Source organism: Dendrobates tinctorius, unplaced genomic scaffold (genome assembly GCF_039654945.1).
Source record: "Dendrobates tinctorius isolate UK_male_01 unplaced genomic scaffold, ASM3965494v1 ptg000155l, whole genome shotgun sequence".
Lineage (NCBI taxonomy): Eukaryota > Metazoa > Chordata > Amphibia > Anura > Dendrobatidae > Dendrobates > Dendrobates tinctorius.
Window position 1 is genome coordinate 8,599,575 of NW_027361822.1, and position 19,289 is coordinate 8,618,863.

Consider the following 19,289-nt stretch of genomic DNA (forward strand, 5'->3'; position numbering starts at 1 on the left):
GCAATCTGGAAAGTGCCTGTATATCGCTCACCCTACGCGCGGATGTTATTGCTACCAGGAATGCTGTCTTAAGAGATATAATCTTTAGTGAGGCGGAATCTAAAGGTTCAAACGGACTTTCTGTCATGGCTGTAAGGACTAGGTTTAAGTCCCACGGCACGCATCTGTCTTTGTGTATAGGTCTCGATCTGGCCGCTGCTGATGAACCTTGCTACCCAATAATCTTTTGCAATATCACCTGCAAACAGGGCCCCTAAGGCTGAAACTTGTACTTTTAGCGTACTTGTGGAGAGACCCAATTCGAAACCTTTCTGGAGAAATTCCAGAATATGTTTCGTGGGAATTCCGTCTCTGATGTCAAAGTGAAAGGTGGACAGGAAGCGTTTCCAGGTCCTAGCATAGATATTAGTGGTAGTTAATTTTCTGCTTCTTAGGAGGGTGTCAATTAAGTTCTTGGAGAACTCTCTGTCTTCTAATAGTGACCTTTCAAATACCACGCCGTCAAATGAAGTCCCGCTACTTGTGGGTGGCTGACTGGCCCCTGGTAGAGGAGATCCGGAAGGTTCGGCAGTACCCAGGGATCGCCTACCGACATGGTCCTCAACCACGCGAACCAGGTCCTCCTGGGCCAAAAGGGGGCAATCAGTATGACTTTTGCCCGATCCTCTCTGATCTTCCTGACTACCAGAGGAAGAAGATTCAATGGTGGGAAGGCGTATGCCAGAGAAAAGTCCCATCTTATCAGGAGGGCATCCACCGCCAGGGGATTTTCCCTGGGGTTCAGTGAGCAGAACAATCTTTCTTTTCTGTTTTTTCTGGTGGCAAAGAGGTCTACCTCTGGCTGACCCCATCTGCGGACAATCTGGTGGTAAATATCTTTGTTCAAAGCCCATTCTCCTTGTCTTAGAGCCTTGCGGCTTAAAAAGTCTGCTCTTACATTGTCCTTTCCGCTGATGTGGAGCGCGGTTAAAGATAGACAATTTCTCTCTGCTATCTGGAGGAGCCGTTCTGTTATCTGCATCAGAGCGCTGGAGCGGGTCCCACCTTGGTGGTTGACATATGCTACCGCTACCTGGTTGTCCGAGTGTATCCTCACATGATGGCCCTGTAGGTAGATAATGAGTTTCTTGACTGCCCGTTCTATCGCCAATAGCTCTCTCTGGTTGGATGAGATTTCAGAATCAGAATCCCACTGTCCCTGTAACACTATGTCCCCCATATGGGCTCCCCAACCGAAGGAACTTGCGTCTGTGGTTATAATACGGGTTATATGTGTTATCCAGGGCACCCCTGACGCTAGGTTCTCGCTATCAAGCCACCATCTCAGTGATGTAACAGTTGAGGGGCTTAGCCACATCCGACCTTGTAAGGAGCCTCCAAGGGTCCTGCTATTGACCAAGACGTCATTTTGAAGGGGTCTAGTATGGAACTGTGCCCACCTTACTGCTGGGATGCACGACGTTAGAGAGCCTAATAGGGACATGGCCTGTCTGAGGGTCATAGATGGATTATCAATTGCCCGAAGAACCTGCTCCTGTATCTTTTGTAATTTATCTAGTGGCAGCAGGCACCGCTGAGTCTCTGAATTTAGTACTAACCCTAAAAATTTCTGTATTTTTAAGGGCTGGAGTCGGGATTTCTCGTAGTTTAAAATCCATCCCAGGTTTTCTAACCTGGATCTAGCTTTTTCTATCTGGGATTTACAATGACCCACCGATTTTCCTACAATCAAGAAATCGTCTAAATATGGAATGATTAAGACGTCAACCTCCCATAAGTGAGCCATAACTTTGGCCACTATCTTTGTAAAAACCCTGGGTGCTGCTGAGAGACCAAAGGGAAGGGCTCTATACTGAAAATGACGCACTGTGCCCTCTACTGAAACTGCCACCCTCAGGAACTGCTGGAAGTCTGTATGGATAGGTACATGATAGTACGCGTCTTTCAAATCTATGACTGCCATAAAACAACCTTTAAACAATATTTTTATTGTTGTATTAATGGACTCCATTTTGAATGTATGATTAATCAAAAACTCGTTAAGGGAACGAAGGTTTATAATCGTTCTGAAGGTGTTATCAGGTTTCTGGATTAGAAACAGGGGAGAGTAAAACCCTCTTCCCCTTTCAGCCTCTGGAACCTCTACCAGGACATTTTTCTGGCATAGGCTCAAGACTTCCGCTTCTAAAGCCGCTTGTTCGAGATGAGAAGATCTTAAGGGGGTTAGTTTAAAGGTGTCCCGCGGGATCTGGGTAAATTCCAACCTAAGCCCGGTGGATATTACCTTACGCACCCAGTCACTATTCGTAATCTGTGACCATGCCGGGAAGAAGGATGACATTCTACCCCCCACGGGAACTGCTAGTCATTGATTTGGTCTCTTTTGATCTCTCGACGAGCGTGTGAACATATAGCCCGTACCTCGTCTCCTTCTGTCTTCCCATCTGGGCCGATCTCTAACAGGCGAAGAGTTGCGCCTTCTCCCCTGGCCAAATCTCCTTCTACCAAATGGACAACGGTAGGACGCTGACGAAAGGTTTGGGAATCTTTTCTTGTCGTCCCCCGCCTTCTCAAGCAGCTCGTCTAGGACAGTTCCAAACAAATATTCGCCCTCACATGGAATCGCACAGAGCTTTGCTCTGGACTGGATGTCTCCCTGCCAGCACTTTAGCCACAGGGCTCTGCGAGCTGCATTAGAGAGACCTGCTGCTCTGGCGGCCATTCTCACTGCATCCGCTGAGGCATCTGCTAGGAAGGATGCTCCCTCTTGGATGGTTGGTAGGGCCCCAAGAATTGTCTGTCTTGATGTACCCTGTTTTAGTTGTGACTCCAACTGGTCCAACCAGACCATCATGGATCTGGCCGTGCACGTTGAAGCCACTGCTGCTCTTAAAGGACCCGGCCGCCATCTCCCAGGTGTTTTTCAGGAAAGTATCAGCCTTCCTGTCTAGGGGATCTTTAAGGGATCCCATGTCCTCAAAGGGGAGCGAGGATTTTTTTGATGCCTTTGCAATGGCTGCGTCTAATTTGGGGGCTCTGTCCCAAGAACTTACTGCCGGATCGTCGAAGGGGTATCTTCGTTTGAGGGCTGGTGGTAGCGACCCTCTTTTGTCCGGTTTTTTCCACTCTCTGTGGATCAGATCCTGTATCTTTTGATTTAACGGAAAGACTCTCCGCTTCCTCTGTTCCAGCCCACAGAACATGACATCCTGCATGGACAATTGGGGCTTAGGCTCCTCTACCTCCATTGTCCCTCTGACTGCTTTGACCAGCTTGTCTACCCGGTCAAGAGGCAGACAAAATCGCCCCGAGTCCTCTTCTCCTGAGGAGGACGAGGGAGATGAAGCCTGGGAGTCTCTGCTTTTTCTCCACTCTACCGAGGAATCAGACTCCGCCGGGACCTCGCCCCTTAGACTTTGCGGCTAGGACAAGGACTTTAGGGTTTCCCTCATTTCTGCCCTGACAATGTCCCTTAAACTCGCCGCTACTGCGGGCAACTCTTCTGCCACCGTCTGCTGAATACAGGGGGGGCACAATCTTTTGAGGCACGCGTCCGGTAATGGGCATGCACAGAGTGCGCATTCCCTATGTTTATTTTTACTTGTAGCTTTTTTCCCCTAGAAAAAAAACACAGAAGGGGGGTCCCGTCACTGAGTGAACTTTCACGAAGATCACTTACCAGTGCCACAATCAAGTACCGGAGAACGAGGGGGATTTCTTTCGGTCGATGCTCCTGTCTGCCTGGAGGAGCTCTTACGAGTGGACTGGTCACTTCGTCCCGCATTACTGTCACGGGACACTTTCTTTTTCTGTTTGACCTGCCGAAGGTCATCCAGGGGCGGCAGTGATGTTTGCCGCTGCTGTCGCCCTTGCTTCTGCCGCTGCTGCTGCTCTCGATCACTCTCCATTACCACTGCTGCTGCTGTACACTGCTGCATGTAGTAATGTGGCCAAGGCAAGGTACCCTGCCAGGGTCCCGCCTAAATACCCCTCCTCTGGTCAGCAGTATCCATGCCGCGGCATTTCCGATGGGCGCCGCCATCTTGGAATCCTCGCGCATGCGCAGTGGCGCGCTGACCCGGAAGCGCATCCTCCGCCCGCCCCCTGACGTCACCGCTACCCCGGGAAACACCGGAAGTCCCGCGGGACGCCCAGGAGCTCCGAAAGCAGCGCCTGGTCGCAGCCCCCTGCACAGCGCTGCCGTCGTACCTGCGCCGCCGGAGCCGGGAACCCCCGGGGGGAATATATTTACCGGCGGCGGCCTAATTCCGGAGACGGACATCCTCCGGATGCCGCTCCCTGCTGTACACGCCACCGCCGTGACACCCATCCTGGGCCACCGTGGCGTCCTCCAGGAGATCCGCACCAGGCCGAGGTAGGAGACCCCCTCGCTACCGGTATCGGCTGGCCGGCCTGGGATCCGGTTCTTCTGTAGGATCCCGTCCCCTCAAGAACAGGAAACCAACTGATGCGTGGGAGAGGTGCCTCCCTTTTTGTATCTGTAGGTTTCCTGTTCCTATAGAGCGGATCCCCTCTCTCGTGGTGCTGTCATGGGAGTCCGAATAAATTGTCGTCGCCCATTGATGTGGGTTAAAGTGCAATTAGCGTGGTTTAACTACTTCCTCACCACCATCTGTCAGCTAGTGTGTGCCATTGTAATCTCTGCCTTGAGTGTGATTTTTGGCTTTTATTCATTTGGAGTTTCTAAGGGCTAATGAGCTTAACTCACACAATGTTTGTGTAATTTTAGCATCACCGCTGTTTATCAGTAAGTGTGTGCAAACTCAGTTAAAGGCTATATTTCAATTTTAACCTTGGTTGTTGCGTTTTTTGGCTTTTATTCAATTGTTACTTCTTTAGCATAAGCGCAGTGAAGTGTGTTTTATTCTTAAGTTTGCTATATTATTCTTCAGGATTTGCACAGCGCCTGGTCTTCACTAGCAGCTATTGCAGTAGTTTTCTTAGGGGAGCGCCAGTGTGTAGAATTTATTGTTCAAATGTAAAAATAATTTAAAAAAAAATCCTAAATGAATTAAAATAAAAAAAAAATTCCCTAATAAATTGTTTTTGGAAAAAAACAAAAACCAAAAATACACATTTAGTATTGCCGCGTCCGTAACGACCCACCCTATAAAACTATCCCACTAGCCCCATTAGTGAACCCCTTAAAGAAAAAAAAAACAAGGGAAAAAACAATGCTTTATCATCTTATCGCCGAACAAAAAGTGCAATTACATGCGATCAAAAAAGACGAATATAAACATGGTACCGCTGAAAACATCATCTTGTCCCGCAAAAAACGAGCTGCCATACAGCATCATTCATCAGCAAAAAAATAAAAAAAGTTATAGCTCGCAGAATAAAGTGATGCAAAAATAATTTTTTTATGCAGAATTGTTTTTATTGCATAAAAGCGCCAAAACATAAAAACGACATAAATGAGGTATCGCTGTAATCATATTGACCTGAAAAATAAAAATGCTTTATCATTTTTACCACACGCAGAACAGTGTAAACGCCTCTCCCAAAAGAAATTCATAAACTGCTGTTTTTTGTTCATTCTGCGTCCCAAAAATTGGATTAAAAAGCTATCAAAAAAGTCACGTTCCAGAAAATTGTATCAATAAAAACATTAACTCGTCCCGCAAAAAATAAGACCTCACATGACTCAGTGGGTCAAAATATGGAAAAATTATAGCTCTCAAAATGTGGTGATGCAAAAACTATTTTTACAATAAAAAGCGTCTTTTAGCATGTGACAGCTGCTAAACATAAAAACCCGCCATAAATAGTAAATAAAAACCCCTTTATCACCCCCTTTGTTAACAAAAAATAATAAAATAAAAAAAATGTATTTATTTCCATTTTCCCATTAAGGTTAGAGCTAGGGCTAGGGTTATGGGGTGAAAAGATAATTTTTGTGGAAAAAATATGATTTTTTAATTGTACGGCTGTACGTTATAAACTTTTGTGAAGCCCTTGCGGGTTCAAAGTTCTCACCACACATCTAGATAAGTTCCTTGGGGGGGTCTAGCTTACAAAATGGGGTCACTTGTGGGGGCTTTCCACTGTTTAGGCACATCAGGGGCTCTCCAAACGTGACATGGTGTCCGATCTTAATTCCAGCCAATTTTGCGTTGAAAACGTCAAACGCGCTCTTTCCCTTCTGAGCTCTGCCATGCGCCGAAACAGTGGTTTACCCCCACATATCAGGTATCAGCGTACTCTGAACAAATTGCCCAATGACTTTTCAGTCCAATTTCTCCTGTTACCCATGGTAAAATAAAAAAATTGAGAGAAGAGGTGGAAGAACAGGTTCAACGAGAAAGAGTCCTGAGACAAATGGCCGAGCACAGGGTCGAGGAGCTCGAGAAAGAAGTCTTGGAGCTCAGAGGTCACCTGTCCACCTGGCAAAGTGTGAACAAGAGCCTTAGGGAAGAGATGGAAGAACTCAGAGGAGTAGTAAAAGGTGTTCTGTGGGAGAAGAGCTTGGACGGAGATGTACAGCGGCCGGGTCCGAGTGATAAGACGGAACTGCCAGTACCCATCTTGGCAAAGGGTCGTGAAGAGATAAAATCTCATGAAGTTGGTGAGCAAAGAGCTGAAGAAGACAGTCATCTGGACGGGACAACCGTAGTTAGGGAAGTGTCCATGGTAAAGTCAGAGCCTTCGGTCCAGGAAGAGAGCAAGACCACGACCTTCAAGTCTGTGATTGATGTACCAGAAGACATGCAAGAAGCCTGTGCTGAGGAAGGTGTGCATGAGGCTTTCAAAGAGATGGTCAAAGCATATAATAATAATCTTTATTTATATAGCGCCAACATATTCCGCAGCGCTTTACAGTTTAACAGTTTCAAAACACAAGTCACAATACAATAATTCAAGCAAAATAAGACGACCCTGCTCGTGAGAGCTTACAATCTACAATGAGGTGAGGGAGATTCAAAGTACAGGTGTGTATTTACAATTGTGTATTTACAATGCAGGTCCAGCCATCTTGATGGAGTGAAGGATAGATGGAGATAGTGAATGGGCTACACACGCACACTTACACAGAGAATGACTTTGATTAGTGAACGTGATAGGCCGCTCTGAACAAGTGTGTTTTGAGGGAGGGCCTAAAACTATGCAAATTTTGGATCATCCTGATTTCTTGAGGTAGAGCATTACAGAGGATAGGAGCAGCACGGGAGAAGTCTTGGAGTCGGGAGTGGGAGGTACGGATTAGTGCAGAGGTTAGTCGAAAGTCGTTTGCAGAGCGCAGCAATCGGCTAGGCCGATAGACAGAAATGAGGGAAGAGATGTAAGGGGGTGCCGCACTGTGGAGAGCTTTGTGGGTGAGAACAAGTACTTTGAATTGGATCCTATAATGAATGGGCAGCCAATGTAAGAACTGGCGAAGAGTGGACGCGTCCGAGTACCGATTAGCCAGGTGGACGATCCTGGCCGCTGCATTAAGTATGGACTGGAGAGGGGATAGTCGAGTGACGGGGAGGCCAATTAATAGAGCGTTGCAGTAATCCAGGCGGGAGTGGATCAATGCAACAGTGAGGGTTTTTGCTGTTTCCATAGTGAGAAAAGGGCGGATGTAAGGGGCACTGGGCACCTGAGACTCGGCAGTTGGTGATAATATCAGACAGAGAAGATACATCAAACCGAGTAGCTGTCCTGAAAGAAATGCATCTACAATGTCTTCACGCCAAACAGCTGGTTAGGCACAGTAATATGAAAGCTGCTTGACGCCGAGAGTTAGCAAGGGAGGCTATGGATCAGCTGGGTTTGCGGAAAGATGTAGTTCCGGTACCCAAAGGTCTGATTGGGAGAATCATCGGAAGACTCGGGAAGGTAATGCAAGACCTTGTGAATATCTCCGTTGTGGTGAGGGTGAGGATCCCTTCTGGTGATGAAGACCAGATATCTAGTGGAGAGGGTAGGATTCCCATCATGGTGGTTGGCTCTGTGGAAAGCCTGAGAGACTTTCGGATGCTCTTGGAGTATCAAGTGGGGTACCTGCAAGAGATTGAGCAATTGAGGCTGGACCATCGGTGAATCAATAAAGAGGTACGGTACACCAGGTGGCGGCCGCCTTCGACCCAAGATGTAAGGACTCGAAGGGTTCCTCCAAGAAGTGACATGGCAAATGGCTGAAGAATGTCAGCAAGTGGCAGTTCGATGGGCCGTACGAGGCTGAGAGACCTTAGTTCCTGTGAGACGCTGAATGGGTCAGACTCAGGCCAGACAGTAGGCTCGAATAAGACTTATGACCACACTAACCGGGAGAGCCGGTCAGTGAGAGACAGGATTGGTGGTGACCAAACAGTGGCTGATGACGCAGACAGACCATGACTGGAGGGTCAAAGACAACGATGGTATTCTGACTGCTGGGGGTGGGGGAGGCCTAACGTAGAGATGAGGCCGTATGATGGATGGAGACTGTTCTCTTGACCTGTGGGGCAAGGTGTAATGAGTGCCCGGTCTCGAGATCCTGGTGTAATGTTGTGTGCTCAACCCCACAGGTTTGAACAGAGGGGGAGGTATGTGGTGTAGTGACCACTGTGTCTGCTAGGGGGCACTGTGTGGATGTCCTAGGAGAGAGGATGAATGGCAGAATCCTGAAGGACCGTTCTGTATCTCAAGGTGGGTGGCCTTGAGATGGAGACTTATGTGTGTGTTGATCAGCAGTGATACTGCTGAGGTGCTGTTTCAATGTGTCAGGGAGAAGTCTCAAGGTAGCTGGGGAGACGGGCAGACCCAGTTACCTCCAAACCCACCAAGGTGTGTGTCTGAAAACGCCTGTAGTAAAAGGCTGTGTGAGTGTGTGAATGACCTGTGACGAGGTCATAGCCATGTGACCCGGTGGGCGTGGCTACGGACCATATAAAGTGGCCAGGGTAGGTCACATGGGTGAATGCTTGGACCCAGTTGGTCCGTTGTGGAAGGTCCCGCTGGGAGATGGGACTCCTTTCCTGACAGCACGTGAATGCTATGCTTAATGGCTGCAACTGTCCGAGAGTTCCCAGGGAGAGGGAATGAACGTCTGCTGTATGGATGAAGCAGCCATGAGGTAATCCTGACGGGGTGAGAACTGTGAGGCTAGAAAGCCTGCGCAATGGACTTTGCATAACCTGTGTGAGTACAGGCTAACCTGAGTGGAGCTCTGTCATGGACGCTATGCTGTGTATATGAACTTTATGTTGCTGGTCATGGTTTATGATGCCTGAATAAACTGCATGGAGTTATTGTTTTGTGGAAAACCCACTGCCTGCCTACCCATGACAGATATATATATACCCCATAATTAGTCCTTAGAAGGACTGTTGGTTTAGCTGGATTTGTGGATTCAACAATGGTATACGCACAGTAACTGACACTCCATTTATCCTGTCCCTATCTCTGCAGCAACTCACCCTACACTGGTGATTCAGGAGCTGAGACAGTGATGAGCAGGGTAGCACCAAGTCTGATATAAATCTGATAACGCTCTCCGATCAGTCAATCACTGTAATGCCACAATCAACGTGGCTGCCGCATTACAGTGCATGGCAGACAATCTCTGCATGTTGATTGGCACTCTAAAAGAATGCAAAACATGCAGGTTGGGAACACAAGCTCAAGCTGAACAACCCCGGAAATGCTCGGCGCTCACCGAGACCACGAGCAAAGCGATGCTCGGGTGAGCACCGAGCATGCTCGCTCATCACTAGTGCCTACTATAATTCACCACTACTGAGAAACACAGGCAGATATTTGTCTATCATGCAACACCAACACAGAGGCCCAATCAATTCTGCGGTAGGGCAATGATCACAAACATACAGCCAATGTCATTGAGAATGATCTTCAGCATAAAGAACAAGGAGTCCTGGAAGTGATGATACAGAGCCCTGTTCTCAACATCATCCAGTCTGTCTGGGATTACATGAAGCAGAAGATCTGTGGTTTGATCTCCAAGTGGTTTGCTAAAACTTCTTTGCTGAATTCCTTCAAAAATTGTATGCAAGTGTAACTAGAAGAATTAAATCCGATTTGAACCCCAAGATGGTCACCAAATATTCATGTGATTTAGATTTCTCTTTTATTCACTCACTTTCCATTTTGATAATTGATAAACTACTAACACGTCTATTTTTGGAAGCTTCTTACTTTGTAGCATTTTTACACCCCTGCCTAAAACTTTTGCAGATTGCCGTTTAAACATAAAATATTTTATACACAAGGAGGATATAAAAGGTGTGTAAATTGGATTTTATTTGCTTTTCAATAAAAAGATGTTTATTGGTAATTACTAGTGATGAGTGAATGTGCTCGCCACTACTCTTATTCGCCAGTGTATCACGGTACTTGGCGAGCACTGAGCATTTCCTGGATTACTCAGCGGGAACTCGGGTCTCTACCCAGCTTTTTTGGCAAACTTTACAGACTCAATCACGATGCAGGGATTGTCTGACAGGCAATGAAATGCCGCCGCCATCTTTGTTGTGGTCATGCAGTGATTGGCTGGCCACACGGCATCATCAGGGGTCTAAGAGACAGGCCGCCCTGCTCGGCGCATTCAGCTCCAGATTTAGATAGTGTATGGAGAGCTGCTGCCGAGATAGGGTCAAAATTGGGGATTTTTTAGTCAGTGTGGGGTCTACTATTGTAAACTACTCAAATCCAGATAAACCAACAGTCCTTCTACAGTAAGGACTAATTCGGGAGTATATAGGTTCCAGTGTTAGGCAGGCAGGGTAGTGTACGTCACTCTATACACATCAGTGCAAGGCCTGTAGGCACTGTGTGTGTGTATATAGATCATTGCATACATAAAGAGGATCCATTCCCTTCCTGTGTTCTGGTGCTGCTGCTACCTGTAGGATATATTGGCCGTATATATCTAGCTCCAGGTGTAATTGGCATACAGGCCACACATTTTTTCGGTGTGGTATCTCTGTGCCAGCTAATATCTGTGTGTGCTCAAAGTTTGGCCAGTTTACAGCAATTTTATTAATTTGTTCTGGGTGTCACTGTACTTATATACAGCAGTAGTTAGCAAAAAAGTAAAAAAAATACAACCCACACATTTTTCAATGTGGTATTTCCTGTCAGTTAATATGTGTGCGTGCTCAAAGGTTGGCCAGTTTACGGCGGTTTTCTTTTTTTGTCCTCGGTGTCACAGTACTGATATACAGCACTAGTTAGCCCAAAAATAAAAAAAACAGGGCACACATTTGCCGTGACAGCTGATATCTGTGCGTGCGCAAAGTTTGCGCAGTTTAGGCCAAAACCTTGTATTTTTTTGCAGTCTGTTAACGTACTTATTAAATCTGATGAGGCAAAAAACATTTATACCTAAAGTCCAGATAGGTAAAAGTGTGGTTTTCAAGCACACGTATCACACGCTTTTGTAGTGGACGTGTATAATATTCTAGTCCATTTACAATGGGCAAGGCTCGTGCCAAGGTCATGGTGCAGGCCGAGGCCGTGGGCAAGCCGAAATTGGCACACCAAAAACACCCACATGTTCTCGCTGGACCTTAGTGTCCGAAGTCCTAGGGGTCAGTGGCAAGACAGCACTATTGAAGCCCAAGCAATTTGAAAAGGTTGTGTCATGGTCCTGTTAGCGCCGGCGTGCAGCCACAGCTGAACAGGGACTCACCCACACTGCGAGGGGCCCGGGGTCTGATATGGCCGGGCAGCTCAGGCAAACAGGACCTGGAGACGATGAAGTTAGCAAGCAGCGAAGGACCTACGGTCATGTGACTGCAAGGGGAGGGGTTTAGCGTCCTGCTGCCAGAGATCGGCAGGACACTATACAGGAATACTCAAAGTCAGACAAACGGAGTCATACACAGAGATAGCAGTAAAGTACCAGGGATGAGACAGAACGGATAGTCGGGGCCAGGCAGTGGTCAAAGCCAAACAGACATAGAAGGTACCAAGCAGAATCCAACAAACAGTATCCAGAGAACAGACCGAGTTGTAACCAAAGTATCAGGCAAACAAGAACACAGCACAAACACACTCAGGGGTCAACACACTCTGCCAAGTGCGAAAGTATAGCAGACGGGGATTGGAGCTTCCTGAGGCTATAAAAAGCTTTCCCAGAACCAAGGAGAGGCCGCAATAATAAACCCCAGCTGTGCAGGTAAGAGCCTGCACTGGGCTCATAACATTTAACCCCAGAAGTGCAGGTCATCAGCACTGGTTCCAGACATTAACCCCAAGAGTGCGGGTCCAACCCGCACTGAGATCATGACAGGTTGCTGGTTGGATAGCGGATAATACTTCCAGTTACTTATCCACCACCACCAGCACCCTGTCTTCAATATGGCCAAGTCAAAGTAGCTGTAAATCTGGACTGCATATTCCTTACCGTGATCCTCTGCCCTCCCACCATGCTGGGTGCCCTGAGACTACAGGTCCCACACTTGGACACTCTGAAGAGCTGTTCAGTTTTCCATTTGGAGATTCGTGCCTCTCACCCGGCCCACTTGAATCAGGGCAAAATGATATTCCATGTAGTGATGCACAAATCTTTGAGCAGCCATGGTCACAAGAGGTGGACGATGATGAGACAATTGCCAGAAAGTCAGGAGGAGGACCAGGGTGGGGAACTGGAAGATGAGGTGGTGGATGATGTATTAACAGACCCAACCTGGCAGGAGGACATGCAGAGCGAGGACAGCAGCGCATAGGGGGAGGTAGGCATTGGAACAACTTCAGGCAGGAAGAAGCAGTGTGGTGGCTGCAGACAGAAGGCGTGCATCCATTCCCCATAACACCAACCTGAGGGAAGTTGCCAGTCCAACTGTTAGGTCTTCCCCAGTCTGGTTATTTTTTAAAGACTCTGCCGATAACCCCAAACAGGCCATTTGCAGCACCTGTCATACCCGCATCAGCAGGGGTAGCAAAACTACCAGCCTTACCACCACCAGCATGATCAGCACATGGCAGCAAAGCACCCGACTTTGTGGGCCCAACCCCATGCTGCAGGAACAGTGTCTGCAGGTGACACCACAGATTCTTCCAGTGTTGTGCATGCAAGTCAATCCCCTGTCCACAGTGCATGCAAAGATGCCTCCTGCTCTGCACCTGCCATTCCCTACAGTCAAATAGCACCATCATCAAGCACGTCCTCGTCTCGTGGCCAGAGATGGTACACCTCACTAACGGCACACTGGATTAACATAGTGGAAGCCGGGACCCGATCAGACCTTGGGATGAAACACGTCCTCCTGACACCAAGGATTGCGGGCTGTTATGATTGGGTCACCGAGGAGGATAGCCGGGGAATCAGCTAGGCAACCAGATAACCAGAAAGGTTGGTAACTTAGCGGATTGCAGACCCCTAAAACTAACAACACAACTAGAATTAGCCATGGGACATACCTACGATGCCCTAGACGCCACGACACAGCCAAAGAATTAACTAAGCCTTAAGCAAGAAAAGGGGAAAGCTAAACTGCCCTGGAGTAGAACCCCAAAGGAATAGATAGCCCCCAAACATATATTGCCGGTGAGACAAGATGAGGCACAAATACAGGCAGAAAATAGAGTAAGCAAATGATGGGGCCCAAACTGTCTAGCTAGAACAGGACAGGAAAGATACTGTCTGCAATCACACAAAAAACCCAACACGTCTGATATGCAAAAATACTGAGGCCACACGGCCTCTCCCTCACTAGATCAGAATTCTGGTGTGAACTGGAAGTAAAACAAAAGATAGTGATATAACAGGGGATTAGCAATACTGAACAGACTGACATGAGCTGTGACATATGGAACGGGGTCCAGCACAGGTCCCAGCAGGGAACAATGCTGAACTCACACAGCAAAGCAGAAAGCAGAGAAAGGCAAAAACTGCATCAAATGCAAAAAGATTCCAGCAAACAAATAACTTATCTGAACGATGCAGGACCAAGCAGGGGCAAGAGGACATCAAAATGCACAGGAAGAAAATCAAATCACCAGCAACAACTGAGGCAAGCTTGCACACTTAAATCTTCCCAGTCTGTGACCTCCAATGATCCTCTTCAGGTGATTGACTTCTGTCAACCCGACCAGCTCCATTACCCACAGCAACCACCAGAGGGAGCCCAAACTCAGAAGTCAGTTCAAAAGTGTTCACAACAGCGGGCCCCACGTCAATCATGGTTGCCCCCACTGTGTACAGCTCCTGCACCTCCATCTCCAAAATGAGCACATCATTCACAAGCTGGAAGCACTGCAGCACTGCCAAAGCAAAGCGGCAACAGGCTGTGCTGAAGCTAATTTGCTTAGGTGACAGAGCACAATGCTGAAGAGTTGTTGACAGCTCAGAAAGAGCAGGCAGATGTGTGGCTGACTTTGAGGAGTCCACCAAGATCGTGAGAGGCATTGCAGGTGGAGCACGATGACATGGATTAAGGAACCATACAGGGTGATTACACATAGCCCAGCCTTGTGTCATGCCAATGTGGATTGGTTGACACTGAGGAAATGGAGGAGGAAGAACAGGAGCTACTTTCATGCACTATAGACGGGACTACAACCAGAACTGTCATACCATCTGTTCAATGTGGATGACCTGAGGACAGGGAAGAAGAAGAAGAGTAAGAGGAGGAGGACACCTTGGTCAGTCTTCCTGTTGGTGAGGACATGGAAGGCTTGCCCGTTACCAGTCTTGCACGCATGGTTGGCTTTATCTTGCGCTGCCTTTCCCATGACCCTCGTATTGTCAAAATATTTGGTACCAGTCATTACTGGCTAGTGACACTTTTAGACCCACGGTACAAGGATAACTTTGTATCTCTTGTTCCAGAGGCAGACAGGTGTTCCAAAATGGTGCAGTACCATAGGGCCATTGTTGCAGAATTATTAAAAAAAAATTCCCATCTCAAAACGCTGGTGGCAGAGATAACATTTCGTTGTCCAACCAAGCAGGACAGGCGAGACAGACAAGTCCTCTTCAGCAGAGGAAGGGGAACACTGGCAAAGTTCTGGGACAGTTTTCTAAGAGCCATCCATCGCCCATGCGCTGAGGTGCGGGATAATCTCACAAGAAATGCAATCTAAGATGCTGATGGAGTACCTTGCTGACCATACCATCGTCCTCCGTGATTCATCTGTGCCTTTTAATTATTGGGTATCCAAGCTGGACACGTGGCATGAGCTGGCTCTCTACGCCTTGGAGGACCTGGCCTGCCCTGCCACTAGCGTTTTGTCAGAGCGGGATTTTAGTGCTGCTGGTGGCATTATCACAGATAAGCACATTTTCCTTTCTACAGAAAATGCAGACAGACTGACTCTTCTAAAAATGAACAAGGGATGGATTGGGCCTGACTTCTCGACACCACCAAATGATGACAGCGAAGCATAAACTCCAATGTAGTGTTTTTTTGGGGAGGTGCATTCCCATGCACCTCTTCACAACCAAACATGGATATATGCTTCCTGGTTTTGGCTAATTGGTGTCCTTCTCCCCATCCTCACCATCCACAACCACTTGTACACCAGGGTGAACGTATTCAGTCATGCTCCAGCCACTATGTTTTGCCAAGGGTGTTATGATGCCCATCACCAAAATACCAAAAATATGTACACCCACAGTGGAAATGTTTGCCAGCCCATACACTAAGTGTATGGGCATTACAAGTCTATGAGACCCGCTCCTAGAAATTGGGCCTATTTTTATTCAGGCCTTTCTCCTAGTCTCATCATCTGACGCCACTAGATCATGAGTTTACGTGTTCCGTGCATATACAGCCAGTATCGAATTATTAACAAGGGTGGGTGGTTAGGCTGTGCGTAAAATACTTGTTCTGAAAAAGATTGAGGTGTACCCCACAGTGGAAATGTTTGCCAGCCCATACATTGTATATGGGCATTCCAAGTCTAGGAGACCCGCTTCCTTAAATTGGGCATAGTTTTTAATCAAGCTTTCCTCCACGTCTCATCATCTGCCGCCACTAGATTACCAGCGTTGACATGTTCCATACTGCTATAGCCAGTGCTGAAATCCTAGCAAGGGTAGGAGTTTTTGCTGGGCGTTAAATACTTGTTATGAAAAGGGTTGAGATGTATCCCACAGGTGAAAATGTTTGTCAGCCCAATACACTTAGTGTATGGCCATTACAAGTCTAGGAGACCCGCTCCTTTTTAATGGAACATTATTTTTTTTTTTTTTTTTTTTTTTTTAAGAGGCCCTCCTACATGTTTCTTCCAAGGGGGATTGGGGTGCACCTGACTTGGTAGCAGGACAGGCCTTGCAGTCAACACATAATAAAACCGAATGGTACTACAAAATGAATAATGTGAAGTGGATTTTCCTGGGTCCATCCAGTACGTGAGTTCAAAGGCATATTGGGGTGCAGATGACTTTGCAGAAGAGCAGGTCTCGCTGTCAATGCATAAGAAAACAGAATGGGAGTACAAAATGAATAATGAGAGGTGGGAAGTGGATTTTCCGGTGGCCATCCAGTACGTGGCTTGAAAATAGAATTAGACTTACCGGTAATTCGGTTTCTAGGAACCTTTCACGACAGCTACATCGGAGGATGTCGTCCCTGCCCTAATAGGGGACAGGAACACAAAGAGGTAAAATACCCCTCCCCTTCCTGCTACCACCAGTATTTTCCTGGACACCAGTATGAATAGTTACCACCAAAGTGCAGGAATCATCAAATAAGAATATCAGATAGGGAGGGAAATTAGTGCTGTCGTGGAAGGTTCCTAGAAACCGAATTACCGGTAAGTCTAATTCTATTTTCTCCAGTCACCTTCCACTACAGCTACATCGGAGTAATACCAACAGCTAATTTCTCTAGGGGGGGATCACGGCCTGCAGCACTCGTCTGCCAAATGTTAAATCCCCATTGAAATTTAGCCTGTAACGTCTGGTGAACGTGTGGATGGATGACCAGGTGGCGGTTCTGCATATCCGCTCTGACGAAGCATTCCCCTTTTTTGCCCATGATGTTGCTATCGCATGGGTAGAATGTGCCCTCAGTGAGGCGGGTGGAGCCAGCTTTTGTGATGCGTAGGTCAGGCAGATAGATTGTGTGATCCAATTTGCAATCGTGTTCTTTGATGCCTTCTTGCCCTTATTTCGTCCTGAGAGCTGGATGAATAAATTCTGGTGAATCCGCTAGGCTTCACTCTATTGTCGGTAGACAGGACCACTCTGCAAATGTCGAGAGTGTGGAAGGTCTCTTCCTTAGGGTTGGAAGAGCTTGGGCCGAATGAGGAGAGTACAATGTCCTGATCCCTATGAAAGTTTGAGTAGAAAGGCGTGATCTAATCTCAAGATAATATTATCTGTAATGATTGCAAGGTAAGCTTCTTGAATTGACAGGGCCTGCAATTCTCCTATACGTCTAGCTGCAGTAATTGCGGCTAAGAGGACGGTTAAAAGGTTAGGTTTTCATGGTCATCGAATCTAGAGGCTCAAATGGATCTTAGGTTAGAGTGTTGAGTACGGTGTTGAGATCCCAAGGAGGCCCCTGACTGCGGAGTTAAAGACGAATCCTGGCTGCCAAAGCCATAAAATCGTTTGATCCAGCGATGGCTGGCCAGGTCAAGATCAAAAAAGGTGCTAAGAGCTGATATTTATACCTTGAGTGTGCTGGGGATAAGGCCCTGTTCTAGACCCTTTGTAAACATCTAGGGTCTGTGCTGCACTGGGATGGAAGGGATCAGGGGTGCCTGGAGAGCACCAGGGCATAAACCTTTTCCCAGACCTTGGCATAGACGGCCTTGGTTATTGGTTTTGGCTTTCCTGAAGGGTTTGGATTACCCTATCCGAGAGCCATTTAGCTCTTAGGAATTTGGCCTCAATAACCATGCTGCCAGGTTCCATTTGCCTACGTCCGGGTGTAGCAGAGGACCTTGGTGAAGGAGGTCGCCCTTTTTGGGGTAGAAGCCAGGGTCTTCCTGGGGCATGGCAAGTAGGGCACTGTACCAACTTCTTCTGGGCCACAGAGGGGCGATTAGTATTGTGGGAACTCGGTCCGTCTGGATTTCCTGAGATGTTTTTTGCCCGCATCAGTATGGGTGGGCAGGTATATGCGAGGTTGGAATCCCACCATTGGGTGAAGGGCATCTGTTATGAATGGGTCACCGAGGAGAAAAAAGCAAAACAAGCTAAGCCACAGAAAACCAGAGTGGTTGGTAACTATGCATATTGCAGATCCCTGATCTTACCACACAACTAGCAGTAGCCGTGGAGCGTGCCTACGATGGACCTAGACGCCTCGTCACAGCCGGAGGACTACATAAGCCTAAAGCAAGAAAAGGAAAAACTAACTGCCCCAGAGCAGACCCCAAAGGAATAGATAGCCCCCACACATGTATTGACGGTGAAACAAGATGAAGGCACAAACACAGGCAGGAAAATAGGCTGAGCAAATGATGGGGCCCAAACTACCTAGACAGGAAAGGAAAGGGAAGACACTGTCTGCAACCTGCAAAAAACCCTACAAAAATAATGTCCAACACTTCTGATAGCAAAATTAACCCTGAAGTCACTAGACTTGTCCCACTATATCAGCACTCTGAAATATTCTGAGACAGAGCAAAAAGAGACCGAACTAGTAAGGGACATAAAGCCAATTGGCAAAATACTGATAAATAAGAATGGAAATTCAGCTCAGCCCCCAACCGGGGCTGGCAGACCACACAAAAAACTGAATAGACCAACAAAATCAAGTGTGAACATTAGCAGAAAAACTTAGCTTTAGATGACTGGAACAGAGCTGCAAACCAAGAGCTGACAAGCCAGAAGTAATCACCAGCAACTGAATAGGGCGTTGGCTGTCTTAAATCCAATCTGAGAATCCTGAGATCCAATCGTCATACTTATTCTCAGGTGGCAGATCTCCACCGATCAAACCAGCCGCACCACCTCCCGTCATCACCAGAGGGAGTCCAGAAGGGGAACTCACAACTGGTGTACCAGAGAATGAACTCACAACAGGCATCTATTCCTTGCACTTCATCCATATGTTTGAGGGAGACGAACACCCCTGTCTTCACATTTTGCCTGTTGGCGACTAGGTCCACCTCCTCCCCATCTTGAGGCTAGGGACACGAATACCCTCTGGTCCCAGTGCCACTCCTCCGGATGAACGTCTTCTCGACTGAGGAAATCTGCCTGGGTGTTGTCTGATACTTTCAGATGCACTGACCAGGAAAAGATGCTTGCTGCTATTGCCTTCAGGCCGGCGTACTTCATACCCCCTTGGCTGGAGATAGGCCACTGTGGTCATATTGTCCGAGTAGATGCAGACGTGGTGATTTTGGATTAGCGATGACGACATCTTTTAGCACTT